The sequence below is a fragment of the Zingiber officinale genome, chromosome 1A, assembly GCF_018446385.1.
Source record: "Zingiber officinale cultivar Zhangliang chromosome 1A, Zo_v1.1, whole genome shotgun sequence".
Taxonomy (NCBI): Eukaryota; Viridiplantae; Streptophyta; class Magnoliopsida; order Zingiberales; family Zingiberaceae; genus Zingiber; species Zingiber officinale.
This window is the reverse complement of record NC_055987.1, coordinates 173904332-173921967: the sequence shown is the minus strand read 5'-3', so window position 1 is coordinate 173921967 and position 17636 is coordinate 173904332.

Here is a 17636-nt window from a genome sequence, read left to right as displayed (position 1 = left end):
TAGCCGGTAAGGACCTCATGGCCCAGGCACACGAGAAATTCAAGAAATCACAGGCGGCCCTGCGTGAATTTCGAACCCACGCCGCTGGATTACCTATCGTCAAGGGTGTAGGCAAGAGGGTTCCAAGGGGTGCGATCGCCACCGACATTTTAAAAACATTAATACTATACCTCATTGCCACTTTACCCGTTGATTCATCACAATTCATCATCAAAAAATTGAAAACTACCATATATTTAAAAGACCCTCAATTTAAATTATCCATTGATATTACTTTTACGAGAAAATATCATAACTTGGAATATTAAATATTAAAATTTAAAAATAAAATATATATTAATAAATAGATAAACTAAATCGTAGAATATGAAATGAGAGCACTAAATTAAAATTGGATCTAGTTCGAACTAAATATAACGAGTAGGCGCAAAGAAAAAGATTATATTGATTCAAACTGAGATTGATTTTGAATTGATTTGATTAAGTTTTGATCGAGCTAAGTTTAAAGTTTTAAATAGGTTCGATCAATTTAAAATGAATTAGGATATTTTTTTTAAAAAAAACTCTCTTTTTTCTCCCTATGCACCCTTCAACCCTCATCTTGTCGTACGCACCATAGTGCCTTCTCTGATCCCTCTCTTTTATTTTTGCCTTCCTCTTCTTTCTATTTCTTCTCCTCATTCTCTTCTCCAATAGCAGTAAACCTGTAGTTTTTTCTCTCCTCTTTTCAAGCACAATAGCTCTCTTTTCTTTCCCTTTCTTTTCTCTAGCAAGCAAGAAACACAGTATCTGCTGTTGCCCTCGCCCAACAATAAGATTAACCCTCGACCCTCGCATCTTTTTCCTCTTCTCATGTTTTTTACGGTTTTGTTGGCACAACAAGAATAGCCTTGATTTGTCTTTCCTTGCTCTCATTGTGTCACTGCTAAGCTCACCGAAGCTACTCGAGGTTGCTAGCGAAGAAGGTAAAACTCTTTTTTTTTTTTGCTTCTTCCTCCCTATCTTCTCTTCTCTATTTTTCTTAAAAGCAATGATCTTTTATTTTTTCTAGTGAGCAAGCTTTTATAAGTAACTATTTTTCCCCTCTGTCCAACCATAACCACAACAAGTTGCTAGTTAGGATAATTATTTAGATTAGAAAGGAGGTCACATATATAGAATACTAAATATTATGAGGAAGCGAGATCATAAATGATTTATTGAGGAAGCAAGATCATAAATGATTCATTGACTTTGAATCATAGATAAGATATAGGAACGATGGATTGTTATTTCAATTAGAACAAGTGCTAATATTTTGTATTGTATTATTTTTTTTTTTAATTTATTGAATTCACCTCTTCTAGTAAAACCTTGGTAATGCTATTGCTCACATGAGGTGTTGTCACAATGAGGTTTGAGGTTTGAATCTCGGCAAAGTCGAGGTAAATACCTCTCTTATGTGTTAGTCATTATTATAAAGGTTAATAGCCGCCCGTGATTTACCTCTTCCGTGTTGGTCCTGGGACAAATTTATAAGAGCACTGGAAATGAATGTACTCACCTTTTGACACAATTGGCAACGCCATTACACACTGTAAGCCCTTACAGAGCGCCCTATCCCAACGTGTATTGATAAGTGGTTGAGGCAAGAGCGTATTTGTGCAACTTCCAATACAAGGAAGACTTTAATTTTTGGTCAACATATATATTCATTACATGGGTGGATAACTACCCACACTAGGCCTTGCTCACATTAGACCCCATGTAAACTGTGCCCATGCATCCATCCTTGCCTAATATTTAAACACTCTTGACTTACTAAAATTCCATCCTCTGAAGCATCTAGCCCTTCCTGACTTGGCTATACTTCCATAATGTGTCCAACATCTAGTTCTCTATGATTTATGTAGACTTTTTTTTCATTTGTTGAACATCCGATTCTTATGACCTATTATGACTTCACTTCACATGCTTGACATTGGTTCTCCATGACTTATAAAACTTCTGTTCGCATGCTCGACAATTAGTCCTCTATGATTTATCAATCATAATTCACTTAGACTTTTTTTACTATTAAGTATCTTGTCATCCTATTCTTGACTTATTTGATATTTTGCTCAACCATTAAATATATTAATCAAACAGTAATCTTATATTTTCTTGTGGGATGGATTGACGGAGACGTTAGGAGTGAACGTATTCATCTTTTGTCATCATTAGAGGTGATGGAAAACATAATCTTCTGGATAATTTTGAGAGAAAAATTTATTCCCTCCATTTATAAGATGATTACACTAAACTTAAACGGAAGGAATAGATTGAAAAAAAATACATAAATATCCTCTAGGTTTTTTTGCCCTTTTTCTCTTCAGCGACTCCTCCTTCGCAACTCCTTCCATCGTGTTCTATGATTGCTCCACTTCGATTCCTCTGCTTTGGTTGCTCCATTTCCTGCATTTGTTCTCATGATTGCTCCTGCAATTGCTGCCGTGACTGCTACTCGCCGCCGACTCCTCTCTTGTGATTGCTCCACTGCCCACTGCTCCCGCGATTACTACTACTACAACTGTTGTATGATGTCACTGCAGTCATCCTCCCGTCTGTGGCAACGTGGTCTGGAGTTCTTGCCTTCGTTTCTTCAGATCTGATCTTGAAATAGGCAAGTTTTTAATTCTTTATTCGACCAGTGAAGGAAGAAATGCATGCCTAATCAAAGATCTTACTCATCTATGTCAATTTCTTTCTCCATTTTAATGATCTTGAATTTTTTTTATATTTGTTGTATTATAAATACTATTAGCAGTTAACTGCAGTATGAGTAGTTAAGTGCAGTTGATAAGATTGTTGGTGCAATCCATCTCAGATCAAGGTTAATCAGGTTGGTCAAACTTAGGTTGACTTAAATTTAGATACTGATATTTGATCAATATGTTAGTAAGATGTCAGATAAATTAAAGTTAACTGGATACTTAACAATATAAGAAGTTCAACGTGACGTTGGCATGAGGCGGGAAGTTCAAATTGGTCGTGATTGATTAGACACTTGAAGATTAGAAGTCCAACGAAAAATTGACAAGAAAAAAGTTCAAGTAGGTTGCGATTGACTAGATACTTGATGATCTGAAGTCCAATTGGAAGTTGTCAAGAGAAAACTCTAAGTGGGTTAAAATTGACCAGACACTTGGTGATTGAAAGTCCAATGGAAAGTTAGCGAGAGAAAAGTTTAAGTGGGTCAAGATTGACTGGACACTTGGTAATTGAAAGTCCAACGATAAGTTAGCAAGAGAAAAGTCCAAGTGAGTCAAGGTTGATAAGATATTTGATGATCGAATATCCTACGAGGAGTTGGCAAGAGTGAAGTCCAAGTCGGTCATGGAGGACCAGACATTTGACATGAGACGGAAAGTCCAAGTAAGTAATGTAGGTCTGGTGAGACCGGCTAGAGGGGGGTGAATAGCGATGAAATTCAAGTTAGACAAATTTCTTTTACTTTTGCTTCAACAATGATGCACAAATAATTAACAATCTAAGTAGTTGGTTACTTAGACAAATTGAATTTCAACAATGAAATTCAATTTTTAATTTGCAAAAAATTAAAAGAAATAAAGTAAGAGGATTAAGGAATTTTTTTACTTGGTTACAACCTCAGTAGTTGTTAATCAAAGGCAGTTGAAAGCTCTACTAAGAAAAATCTCCTTCGTGCATGCAAAGTAGCCTCTTACAGACTTTGAACGTTTAGAAAAAGTTAGGAAAATGAATACAATGATTGATACTTAATTCCTAGCTCTAGGGACTTTTTATAGTCTCATGGAAAAAGTTACCGCTGCGCTGATGTAACCTGGAGGCACCTCAGATCAACTGGAGGTGCCTCCAACATGGAAACAATTTTATCCGAACTCCAACGGTCAACCAATAACTCTAGTCATTGGGAGGCACCTCCAAGGGAGGCGCGAGGGCGCCTCCAAGGGAGGCGCGAGGATGCCTCCAACAACCAGTAGGGCGCCTCCTCCTTGAGGCGCGAGGGCGTCTCCAATCCACTTGGAGGTGCCTTCTCCATGAGGCGTGAGGGCGCCTCTAGCTCCTTGGAGGTGTTTCCATCCCGGTAGCTGGTAGATTCAAAGTCAGCTTCAGAGTTGACTTATACGAACCCAACTCCACGTGGGTGATGCTCCAATCATTTGGAGTTAAGCTCACTCAAACCCAACTTCGACTTTCTCCTCAAGCAGGTTTCCTTCCGGCTTCTTATCCCTGAAACGCTTTATTTGCAGGTCAAAATCTTCTTCAGGTGAACCTGCAATTTTCTATTTTTTTGTTGCCGTGGCACAGAGCATGAAGAACAATTATGGTTTTAGGTTTACAGTAGCAATTATCCTTACTAGTTGCATTTTGGTTTCCTTGCCGTGGTACTAAACAGGGGGAAAGGTGTTGGTTTTGGTGGTCACTACAATGAAAGGTTAAGTGTAGCAATTCGGTCCTTTTGTTTCCTTACCGTAGCACTGAACAGAAGGATGGTTGGTTTTCGGTTTGTGTTGCAATGGGTATGAATAAGTTTAGTTGTGGAAAGATCCAGTTAGATCATTAGAAGCATAATTAGATGTGCAGCTCAGATTTTTAGTTAAGCTTATAGTGTAGATCTTGTTAAGCTTACAGTGCAGATTTTGTTAAGTGTTATAGTGCAGATTTTGTTAAGCTTATAGTGCAAATTTTGTTAAGCTTACAATAGTTAAGTATCATAGTGTAGATTTTGTTAAGTATCATAGTGCAGATTTTGTTAAGTATTACAGTTTTAGAGTTGTTTAAGTATTGCAGTTTTGCACAAGGCATTCAATTATTAGAAGTATTAATAAGTAAGAAGTATTTTACCTGAAGAGGCTAGTGCCCGACTTCCGAGGTTGTCGTTAAACAAATCCAGGTGGCCAATTCTGAGGTTTTGGCCCTGGTAAGACCAAGGTCTTTACCCTCGTAGGACTGGTGGCTCGCTACCCCAGTTGCTATTAGGGAGCGCGCAATGGTACTAAGCCTGGGCCCAAGAGATTATTATTTTGAAGTATAAAAGTATAAATTTTAAACAAGTGAAATAAGCTTCATATAAGTTTAAAATTCAGCAAGTTTAGTTTCTTTTATGCTAGCATGTTATTTAGAACTTTCTTACTGTTATTTTCTATTAGATGAGCAGCTTTACATGTTTAGCATTTCAGTATGTTCACATGCATATTCGAGTTTTGTGAGTTAGATAGCGCTTACTAAGCATTTTGCTTATAGTTGCATTTCATCTTATTGCAGATAAAGGAAAGGAAAAGCTATAGCAAAGGAAGGCGACAAGGAGGTGCGGATGGATGTGTGATGTTTGGACTATGGAAGCCTTGGGACTTAGTTTAGAAATTCATTAAGATTTTGTATTCAGAATGTTGGAACTAATCTTTCATGTTGCTGGATTTCCTTATTGAATATTTTGTGTTTTAGAACTCTTCCTTTTAATTGTTGTGCCATTAGTTCCATTATTTGAATTGTATTATTGTTGCATGCATGTTCAGATTAATATATATATTTTTAGCATGTTCAAATTGATGTATAGTTTTAGTTGTGAACATATGCTTGAATAGTATGTATAGATGAATCTTATATGTTTGCAGCTGCTAATAATTGTATCTCTTGAGTTTTTGAAAGTTTTAAGTACTGATATTTACATGTGAGCAACTCTAGTTAAGTAAAGTCAATAGTCCAGTAGCGTCCCACTCCCTCACAGACTAGTAGGGAGGAGGGTGGGGTCGTTACAAGTTGGTATCAGAGCAGTTTCCATTCTCCAGCATCACACACACATCAGCATCAGTCTTGCCGCCTTCAAGTAAGAATGTATTTATACTTTCTATAAATGTTTTCCTTTATTATTTATGTGCAGTATAGATAAATGTTTAGAAGTACTGCTCACATGTAGTAAGAGGTGTTTTCCATTGATTTCTCATCGTAGAAATATGGTATGTGCATATTTCTTTTGTGTTCTATGCATGATTGTGTGTTACCTAGTTAGTTTCACTTATAGATGCATATGGAAAAATACCCTATCAGTATTTTGAGTTTAAGAAAAGTATAAGAAAGATAAAGAAAAGAAAGAAAAAGGCCAAGACCTTAAGTAGATCCCAAAGTCAAGACTTTAAGGATTTTGACACACAAGGTGTTTGTTAAAATGCCAAGGCATTTAAAGAATAAGTAATTAAGATATTTTACTTTGAAAGGCTAGAAATAGCACTTAACGTGAGTAATGGAACTCACCGACCACAGACTGGTGAAGAGCTGGTCAGTAGGGCATTAGTCGCTGAGCACTATCTGAATAGCATCAAGGCACAACAAACACAGCTCAAGCCGGTCAAGATAGAGGACATGACAGCAAGGAGTCAGAAACCCCAGGCAAGCAAGCAGAACTGGAAGGGCAAAGATAACAAAAGGAAACGATGGAATACAGGAGGCAACCAGAAGGGAGGTTCAACAAATAAGCAGGTCAAGTTCCCTCCCTGTCCTAAATGTGGAAGAGTACATCCAGGAGCCTGTCTTTTGGGTATGACTGGATGTTATTCGTGTGGTCAAGAAGGGCATCTAGCTAAGGCATGTCCTAACAAGCTCAAAGCACCTCAGCAACATACAACGCAATACGGGAACAAGCCTCAGTTACACTACATGGCTGCAACTCTGGACGGACCTCAGCTCAGTCAAGGAAGGTTAGAAGCCCCACCAGTTTCAGCCAGTGCCAGAGTATTCTCCCTCACTAAAGAGGAAGCTTCTAGTGCCTCCACAGTCGTAACAGGTCAAGTAGTTATTTTTCAGCATTTAGCTACTGCACTATTTGATACTGGGGCGACCCATTCTTTTATATCAGTACTCTTTGCCAAAGAATTTCAGATGCCTACAGAGAGCATGAACTCTAAGTTTTTAATGACCCTACCTTCTGGGGAAGTCATGGAGTCCAACCAGTGGCTTCGGGTTGTACCAGTCAGAATTTAAGACCGAGAGCTATATGTTGATCTAGTAGTCCTTGCGATGCAAGATTTTGATGTCATTCTGGGTATGGATTTCCTCAGCAAGTATAGTGCTTCGGTGGACTGCCGCAGAAGGAAAGTGATTTTCGGCCCAGAAGGTGAACCATCCTATGAGTTTACGGGAGTGCCGAAGAGGAAGACCCAGAAATTCCTCTCTTCCCTCACAGCTCACCAGATGTTAGCTAAAGGGTGTACTGGTTTTCTTGCGTACATTGTGAACACAGAAGAACAAAAAGGACCCAAGCAGGAAGATGTTCGGGTAGTCTGTGAGTATCCAGAGGTATTTCCAGAAGAGCTACCTGGATTACCTCCCAACAGAGAAGTGGAGTTTGAAATTGAGTTGGTTCCTGGTACCGGTCTAATTTCAAAAGCTCCGTACCGAATGTCTCCACCAGAACTGAAAGAGCTACAAGAACAACTCCAGGAGATTCTTGACAAAGGTTTCATCCGTCCTAGTCACTCACCATGGGGAGCTCCAGTGTTGTTCGTCAAGAAGAAAGATGGATCTATGCGGATGTACATAGATTATAGAGCGCTGAACAAAGTAACAATTAAGAACAAGTACCCTCTTCCCAGAATAGATGATTTATTTGATCAGTTAAAGGGGGCAACGGTGTTCTCTAAGATAGATCTGCGCTCTGGGTACCATCAGTTGAAGGTGAAAGAAAGTGATATACCCAGAACAGCTTTCAGGACCAGATATAGACACTACGAGTTTGTAGTCATGCCTTTTGGTGTGACTAATGCACCTGCGGTCTTCATGGACTTAATGAACAGAGTGTTCAGAGAATACCTTGACAAGTTTGTCATCGTGTTCATCGACGACATTCTGATCTATTCAAGAACCCCAGAGGAGCATGACACGCACTTGAAAATAGTACTGCAGACCCTTCAACAAAAGTAGCTTTATGCTAAATTCTCAAAGTGCGAGTTCTAGTTAGAGCAGGTGGCGTTTCTAGGTCACATTATTTCTAAAGAAGATATTCAAGTAGATCCTGCCAAAATAGAAGCGGTCAACAACTGGTCTAGACCCAAGAACGCCAGGGAGATCAGAAGCTTCCTTGGTTTAGCTTGGTATTACAGGAAATTCGTGGAGGACTTTTCCAAGATAGCCTCTCCACTAACAGCCCTAACTAGGAAGAACAAGAAGTTTGAATGGTCAGACAAATGTGAGCAAAGTTTCCAAGCATTGAAGAAAAGACTGACCAGTGCTCCCATTCTGACTGTTCCAGAGAGTGACAAGAGTTTTGACATATACAGTGATGCTTCCAAGATGGGCCTTGGAGCTGTTCTCATGCAAGAGGGGAAAGTTATAGCTTATGCTTCCAGACAACTCAAAGACTATGAGAAGAATTAACCCACTCATGATCTTGAGCTGGAAACTGTGGGTTTTTGCACTAAAACTCTGGCGACATTATTTGTATGGAGTTCAGTGCAGAATCTTCACCGACCATTAGAGCTTGAAGTATTTCTTTACCCAGAAAGACTTAAATATGAGACATCGCATGTGGCTAGAGTTGGTTAAGGATTATGACTGTTAAATCCTCTACCACTCAAGTAAAGCTAACAAAGTGGCGGATGCACTAAGTTGAAAGTCCAGTGCAACTCTGATGCACTTGTCATCATTAGCACTGCCACTGCAGAAGGAACTGTTAGATTTTGGAGTCAAAATTGTTTATGGGCAACTCTCTGCATTGACCTTAGAGTCAACCCTGCTTGAGGATATACAGAGAAAGCAAAGTGAAGATCCAGGTATCCAGAAGATCAAACAAGGGATACAAAAAGAAGGAAATTCAGAGTTTCGGGTATCAGACAGTGTAGTTCTTTATCAGGGGAGCCGCCTTTGTGTTCCCAATGATGAGGAATTGAGAAAGAAGATTTTAGAGGAAGCTCATAGTACACCATACTCCATGCATCCTGGTTCTACCAAGATGTATCAAGATTTGAAGCAGAGATTCTGGTGGTCTGGACTCAAGAGAGATGTAGCAAAATATGTCAGTACCTGTTTGACATGTCAGAGGGTCAAAGCAGAGCACCAGAGACCAGGAGGAGTCCTACAACCTCTCCCAATACCAGAGTGAAAGTGGGAAGAAATATCCATGGATTTTATAACAGGTCTTCCAAGAACTACTAATGGATATGATGTGATATGGGTGATAGTGGATAGATTGACCAAGTCTGCCCATTTTCTAGCCATCAAAGTGTCCCACTCTATAGAGCAGTTGACACAGCTATATGTTAAGGAAGTGATCAGACTTCATGGAGTCCCGAAGTCGATTGTTTCCAACAGGGATGGGTGTTTCACCTCTCATTTTTGGGAGTGTGTTCAGAATGCACTAGGCACCAAACTCAAGTTCAGCACAGCTTTCCATCCCCAGACTGATGGACAGACAGAGCGAGTAAATCAGATTTTAAAAGACATGCTCAGGGCTTGTGCATTAGATTTTAAAGACAGTTGGTGCAAGTATCTGTACTTAGCTGAATTCGCCTACAACAATAGCTACCAGACCACCATCAAGATGACACCGTACGAAGCACTGTATGGCAGAAAGTGTAGATCACCTATATGCTGGCTGGAGACTGGAGAAAGAAAAGAGATGGAATCAGAATTGGGCAGGCAGACTGAGATGATAGAATAAACCACACAGGCTATCCAGAAGATCAGACAGAGAATTGAAACTGCCCAGAGTAGGCAAAAAAATTATGCTGACGCACGCCGTAGGGCACTTGAATTTCAAGTAGGGGATTCAGTCTTTCTCAAAGTTGCTCCTATAAAGGGAGTGATGAGATTTGACAAAAAGGGCAAGTTAAGTCCCCGCTATGTAGGGTCATACCTGATCATAGAAAGGATTGGGAAAGTAGCTTACAAGCTGGACTTACCACAAGACATGTCAGCAATACATAATGTATTTCATGTCTCCATGCTAAAGAAGTGCCTCCACGACCCTAAACAAGTGATTCAACCTCAGTCAGTACAGATCCAGGAGGATCTTAGCTATGAGAGCAGACCTACACAGATAGTGGACAGAGAAGTTAAGAGACTAAGGAACAAAGAACTACTACTAGTGAAGGTCATCTGGCAAAATCAGAAGCACGAGGAAGTTACTTGGGAGCGTGAGGACAACATGAGACAGGAATATCCAGAATTATTCTAAGTTCGAGGATGAACTTTTTATAAGGTACGGAGAATTGTAACACCCCAAATTTCATTATTTGGAGTTATAAAAGTACCTATAAATATTTATAAATGCTTTAGAAATATTCTAGAGATTTTAAAGAATTTTTAGAGTATTTTTATGTAATTTTTGGAGTTCGTTTGGTATTTTTACCAAAAGAAACGAGTTGCAAAAATAAAGAGGTTTAGCTGAGGTTCGAACCCGCGACCTCCGACCCGATCTGAGACTTAAGTGAAGCGTGATGACCAAGAACCCAGCAAGGCCATGCTGATTAAGGAAAGAGAGAAAATATATTTATGTGGTAATAGATAACAGAATACCTAGGTATATAAAAGAGGATAAGTTAAGAGAGGATTAGGTTTTCTCTTCTCCAAAATTTTCCTCTCTTCTCTCTCGCGTGCGACGGCTGCTTGGGGCGGAACCGAAGAGGGAGCTAGGGCATCATCTCCGGCGGCCGACCAAGGAACAATCCGAGGGATTCTCTACATTCTCGAGATCCTCTCGTCGAGGAGAGCTCGTGGGCACGAGGAAGAGCCGAAATCTCAAGCTTCTCCGAAACCCTAGGAGCCTTCTTGTTCGGTTGTAAGTCCAAGAACGAAGTAAGTGCTTCTCACCTGCAGTAGGAGTAGTTTCGGACCTTTGTTCTTCTTGAATTCGAAGAATGTTGTAAAGATTGTTGATTTTGATGTTGCTGCCGTGAATCTCAAAGAAAGGAAATAGATTCGTTGTTTAGCATGTGGTTTTTGTTTCTTCAGGCTTTGTATTTAGTATTTCAGTTGTCTGAATTAGATTTGTTGTTTGTGACCTTGATGAGCATGTTCGGTTATATGAAATCTAGCAATTTTCTATTTTTTTGTTGTCGTGGCACAGAGCATGAAGAACAATTATGGTTTAAGGTTTACAGTAGCAATTATCCTTACTAGTTGCATTTTGGTCCCTTTTGGTTTCCTTGTCGTGGTACTGAACAGGGGGAAAGGTGTTGGTTTCGGTGGTCACTGCAATGAAAGGTTAAGTGTAGCAATTCGGTCCTTTTGTTTCCTTACCGTAGCACTGAACAGAAGGATGGTTGGTTTTCGGTTTGTGTTGCAATGGGTATGAATAAGTTTAGTTGTGGAAAGATCCAATTAGATCATTAGAAGCATAATTAGATGTGCAGCTCAGATTTTTGGTTAAGCTTATAGTGCAGATCTTGTTGAGCTTATAGTGCAAATTTTGTTAAGCTTATAGTGCAGATTTTGTTAAGCTTATAGTGCAGATTTTGTTATGCTTACAGTGCAGATTTTGTTAAGTATTATAGTGTAGATTTTGTTAAGCTTACAGTGCAGAATTTGATAAGTATCATAGTGCAGATTTTGTTAAGTATTGCAGTTTTAGAATTGTTTAAGTATTGCAGTTTTGCACAAGGCATTCAATTATTAGAAGTATTAATAAGTAAGAAGTATTTTACTTGAAGAGGCTAGTACTCGACTTCCGAGGTTGTCGTTAAACAAATCCAGGTGACCAATTCCGAGATTTTGGCCCTGGTAAGACCAAGGTCTTTACCCTCGTAGGACTGGTGGCTCGCTACCCCAGTTGCTATTAGGGAGCGCGCAATGGTACTAAGACTGAGCCCAAGAGATTATTATTTTGAAGTATAAAAGTATAAATTTTAAACAAGTGAAATAAGCTTCACATAAGTTTAAAATTCAGCAAGTTTAGTTTCTTTTATGCTAGCATGTTATTTAGAACTTTCTTGTTGTTATTTGCTATTAGATGAGCAGCTTTACATGTTTAGCATTTCAGTATGTTCACATGCATATTCGAGTTTTGTGAGTTAGATAGCGCTTACTAAGCATTTTGCTTATAGTTGCATTTCCTCTTACTGCAGATAAAAGAAAGGAAAAGCTATAGCGAAGGAAGGCGACAAGGAGGTGCGGATGGATGTGTGATGTTTGGACTATGGAAGCCTTGGGACTTAGTTTAGAAATTCATTAAGATTTTGTATTCAGAATGTTGGAACTATTCTTTCATGTTGCTGGATTTCCTTATTGAATATTTTGTGTTTTAGAACTCTTCCTTTTAATTGTTGTGCCATTAGTTCCATTATTTGAATTGTATTATTGTTGCATGCATGTTCAGATTAATATATATATTTTTAGCATGTTCAGATTGATGTATAGTTTTAGTTGTGAACATATGCTTGAATAGTATGTATAGATGAGTCTTATATATTTGCAGCTGCTAATAATTGTATCTCTTGAGTTTTTGAAAGTTTTAAGTACTGATATTTACATGTGAGCAACTCTAGTTAAGTAAAGTCAATAGTCCAGTAGCGTCCCACTCCTTCACAGACTAGTAGGGAGGAGGGTGGGGTCGTTACATATAGTAGGGTTATCTAGGTGTTTAATTAAACATTCAGAGGAAAGAAACCTAACCTTAAATCCAGAATCACATAGTTGACTTATACTAAGAAGATTGTATTTGAGTTTTTCAATAAGTAATACTTTCTTAATAATGAAATCAATTTTGAGTTCAATATTACCTATCCTAATTACCTTGAGTTTACCATTGTTTCCAAAGGCAACTATTCCTAAGTTTTTATAGGTTAACTGAGTAAATTTGGTGTGATCCCTAGTCATGTGTTTGGAGCAACCACTGTCCAATATCCACTTGGTTTCCTACAATAGGTAGGAGTTAAGATTAGTTTTATTTTGAGTTAATTAAATTTAAGTTAACTGTTTAAGTTAATTTGATTTAAAAGTTAAAATTTTAGTTAATTTGAATTTTAAATTAATTTAATTTAATTTAAATGTTAAGTTAATTTGAAGTTAATTTAAATGTTAAGTTAATTTTAAGTTAATTTAATTTTTAAGTTTAAGTTTAATTTTTTAATTTTTAAGTTTAAGTTTAATTTTAATTTAATTTTAAGTTTAATTTAATTTTAAATTTTAAGTTTAAGTTAATTTTACGTTTTAAGTTTAAGTTAATTTTAATTTTAAGTTTAAGTTTAATTTTAAATTTAAATTTAATTTAAATTTTAATTTAATTTTAATTTAATTTTAATTTAATTTATTTTATTTTAATTTTAATTTATTTTATTTTATTTTAATTTTAATTTAATTTCTTAATCATCTCACTCGATCTATGTCTTCAATCAGAGAATCCTATAGTTTTTATGAGATGAGTTAGGTTCAATTTCAGGGTTTGGTTTAACTTTTTCTTAGATTCAGGCTTAGCTTTGGGCTCAACAAACAGACATTCTTTGGATAAACTTCTAGGTTATAGTGAGTCACCTGAACATCATTAGAATAACCATGCCTTCAAGATTTTCTAAATAGTCTCATCCACTGAACTTAGTACAAAATCTTGGTCTAACTAGTTATGATTCGTAAGGGGTAACTTCAATTAGTTCCACTAAGTCAAATACATCAGGTCGAAGTTATATCTTCCTATACATGCATAGACAAAGCTTCCCTAACCTACTATCATCCAAAACTTCACTAGTACCGTAGGTCAAGTTAAACGTTTGCCCCTTTTTATTCTAATCCTAATTACCCTGCCAGGTATGTTACTTTTGGAGGTGCCAACTAGTTTGGAGCCCCCTGAATTATTGATCAGAATTTTTAAGTCTTGATTTTAGGTTTATGTTGGTTACTTTTGTAATTATAATGGACTTGATGGTAGTTTGAGTTTGAGTTTGTTCTATTTTTATGATTTAATTTTGGTTTAGTTGATTTAGTTTTATAGTTAGGATTTTGAATTGGGTTATTTGATTTTACATAATATATTTTATTTTTAGGTATATAGTATTGGTTAATTCCTATCTGCGTCGTTAGACACACTTTTGGAACCCAAGCTTTAGTTTGTGTTTTGTTTTGAGTTACAAGTGACATAAATGATTTATTTATTGAACTGGATTTGTATCCAAGCCCAGTTTTGTTGTATACACCTTTTTGATTTTTTAGAATTAAATACAAGTTTTTAGATCTAGTTGTAAAGTTTTCTAACATCCCTTTAAGTTTATTAATTTTGATTTTTAATATTGAGTTTTCCTCCTCAAACTTTACAACTTGATTTGGGTTTTCAATCTGTTTCTTGAGTTGTTGGTTTTCCTAAAGGAGCATTTTATTTTAATTTTTATTTTCAGTTAATTTTCTATTTAAGTATGCGATGACTTTAAAAAACTTTTTGCTTAAATTAAAGTATACCTCATCGAAACCTTCGAAAATGAATATGGACTTGTGACTTGATTTGGGTTCGGACCCATCTTCCGATTGGTCCTCAGATTCTAATTTGTGGGCCATCAACGTAAGGTAGCTTCGATGCTTCTGATCTTCGGCATTCGTTTCATCTGATGATTCGTCCCACGTCGCCTTGAGTGCTTTCTTCTTGGTTGTTTTGTTTTTGTCATTTTTTAGCTTTGGACACTCGTTCTTGTAGTGACCCTTCTTGTTGCATCCGAAATAGGTCACATTTTTTGGGTCGTTAGTGGAGTTGATCTTCTGCGAGTCATTTCTGTTGAAGTTCTTCTTTCTCCTGGTGAACATTTTTCTTACCAAGTTCACCAGGTATTCTTCATCTTCTAAGTCTTGGTTAGACTCACCTTCAGATTCAAGCTTGGTTCTTGACTTTTCCTTGGAGGAACCTGCAAAAAGAGGAATTCCTTTCTCGGCCTATTTTGAGTTAGTCTGCTCATGGAGTTCGAGTTCACAAAATAATTCGTCAAGTTTTAATTTAGATTCTTCAAAATCTTGTAAGCATCCACGATGGATGCTCACAGTGCATTTCGAGGAAATGCGTTTAAGGCATACCTTATTAGATCACAGTTCTCCATTTGGTGGTCGATAGTGTGAAGCCAGTTGAGGATATCCTTTATCCTCGCATGGAGTTGACTCGCAGATTCTTCTTCCTGCATTTTAATATTAAATAACTTATTCAAGTAGAGGTCTCGTTTGGTTACCTTTGAGTCGTTGGTTCCCTTATGCAGTTCGATGAGCTTGTCCCATAGTTCCTTTGCATTTTCATGTGGGCCGACGCGGTTCAGTTCCTCCTTCGTTAGCCCACATTGTAGTGTGTTGAGAGCTTTGAAGTTGGTCTCGGCCTTCTTTTTCATTTCCGGATTCCAATGTTCTGGGTCCATTGGATTTCCAAAGTTGTCAACGAGAGCCTTGTAGCTTCTGGTGACGCTGAACCACTGGTTGAAGTCAGTCTTCAGATAGACCTCCATTCACTTCTTCTAGTATGAGAAGTCATCGCCATTGAAGAGGGGAGGACGGACAGTGTTGTATCCCTCGTTTTGGGCCATTGCTCTTGCACACAAAAAGAGAGAAAAAAAAGGGTCCCAAGAATTTTGGTCTTGGATTAGTAGTGTGAGAAAAGAATAAAAATATTAAAACTAAATTGGTGTTGCATCAATTCAGATTGGTTTGCTACGAGAAAAATATTTCCAAAGAGGTAATGGTACCAATTTGGATTATATTGAAAAACTTAAACCAAAAAAATAAAAAAACAAAAAAAAACATCACCTCTTTTTCATGATTAGTGGTTGCATCAAATTAAAGCGGTACCTGCTCTGATACCACTTGTTGGATCGTAAAGTTCGCTAGAGGGGGGGAGGGTGAATATAGCGATATTCAGAAATCGTAAATTAAATCAAGTACGCAACGGAAGAGAAAAATTGAAGCAACGCTAACAAACCAATTTTACATGGTTCAGAGCCTTCGTTGACTCCTACTCCAAGGCCCGCACGTGAGAGTACTTTTATTGGACAATCACTAATAATTCACAAAAAGTATTACACAATTTAGTATACGAACTATAAAAAATACCAACAACAAGGAAAATGAAACTGAGTCGCAGGTTGTCGGAGGAGCTTCGCAGCGTCTCAGGAGAGTCTTTGGAGTAGCGCGTAAGAGAGCAATCGTAGAAGAAGTTGTGTTTCATGCTATGGCAGAAGGCTTCTTATATGGGTAGCTTCGAGCGCTCGGATCCCTTTCGGGTGCCTAGACTGTGACCTCGACCCAGCCAATCAGTGCGCTCCACGTTTGTGACGAGATAGACTTTTGCATTCTGGGCACCCAGATCCCTTCTGGCCGCTCAGACCACTTTTTCTAGCAAAGTTTTTTCCTTCAAGAAAAAGATTAGTCTGAGGTAATAAACATTATATTACCCTACAAAATAAAAGTTAGCACAATTATAAAAAACATAGTAGTAATTAGATTATATCTCCTTGAGACCAAAATCTAGTCAAGATTTCAACTTAGATTTCTGAAATGGATCTAAGTTGGATCGACGCCTACTGTTCCCTCAAACGGGGAGCCCGCCCGCACCAAGTCACTTCTCTTCAGTGACTTACCTTAACCTACTGCTTTGCAAGACATCCGATCAACCTGCCGACCTATTCGGACTTTGTGTCAACTATCCGGTCGACCCGTTGACCTAGCTGAACTTCGTGCCAAATATACGGTCAGCCCGTTGACCTATCTGGACTTTGTACCAGCTATCTGGTCAGTTCGTCGACCTAGCTGGATTTCTTGTCAGATATCTGGTCAACCCGTCGACCTATCTAGACTTCTCTTGCACACTTAGTTAACTTGTTAGATCACAATAAAGCTAACTTAACTTACTTTATCATTTATCAAAATATGAGTTAGACCGTTAGTGCAACCTACACCAACAAGTGCCAAATTTGTCATGGTGTGAGACATTAGGTGGTCAATTATCGCAGGCATTTTAACCAAAACTACAATCTATTAGTATCACCAATAACTGAATCTAAAACAGTCTTTGATCCTGCTTGACATCCAAATTCTGGTGCTACAGATCACCTTATAGCTGATCTTGCAAACCTTCAGGTCCACTCACCTTATAAAGGTATGAAAAATATTATCGTCAAAAATGGTAAGACTATTTCGATATCTAACATTGGGGATTCTACAATCCTAGCAATAACAGAGTATTGCAATTATGTAATATTCTACATGTTTTTGCTATTACCAAAAATTTTCTTAGAGTTGCTCATTTTACATCTGATAATGATGTTTATTTTTAATTTCACCTAACACTCTATGTTGTTAAGGATGGGGTTACAAAGATGGAACTACTCTGAGGTAAAGTTAAAGAAACTCTATATTACATAAAGTAGCCCATAAGCCCTATTATCAACTGGATTGCTTTTGTTGGGGAATGTGTGTAAAGTGCAAATTGATATTTGGCATCACGAACTTAGGCACTCATCTTTAGTAACAACATCTTATGTTATTTTCATTTTCAACTACCTATTCTAAGAAAAAATACTATCAGTTTTTGTATAGCTTGTCAATTTGGAAAGACACATAAATTGCCCTTCACGTTATCTCAATCTAGAATTGATGCTCCTCTCGACCCCACCTAGTGGGATAAGATTTGGTTATTATTATATAGGGGTCATCTCCAATTTTTTCTTCTAATAGTTTTCGGTACTTTAAAT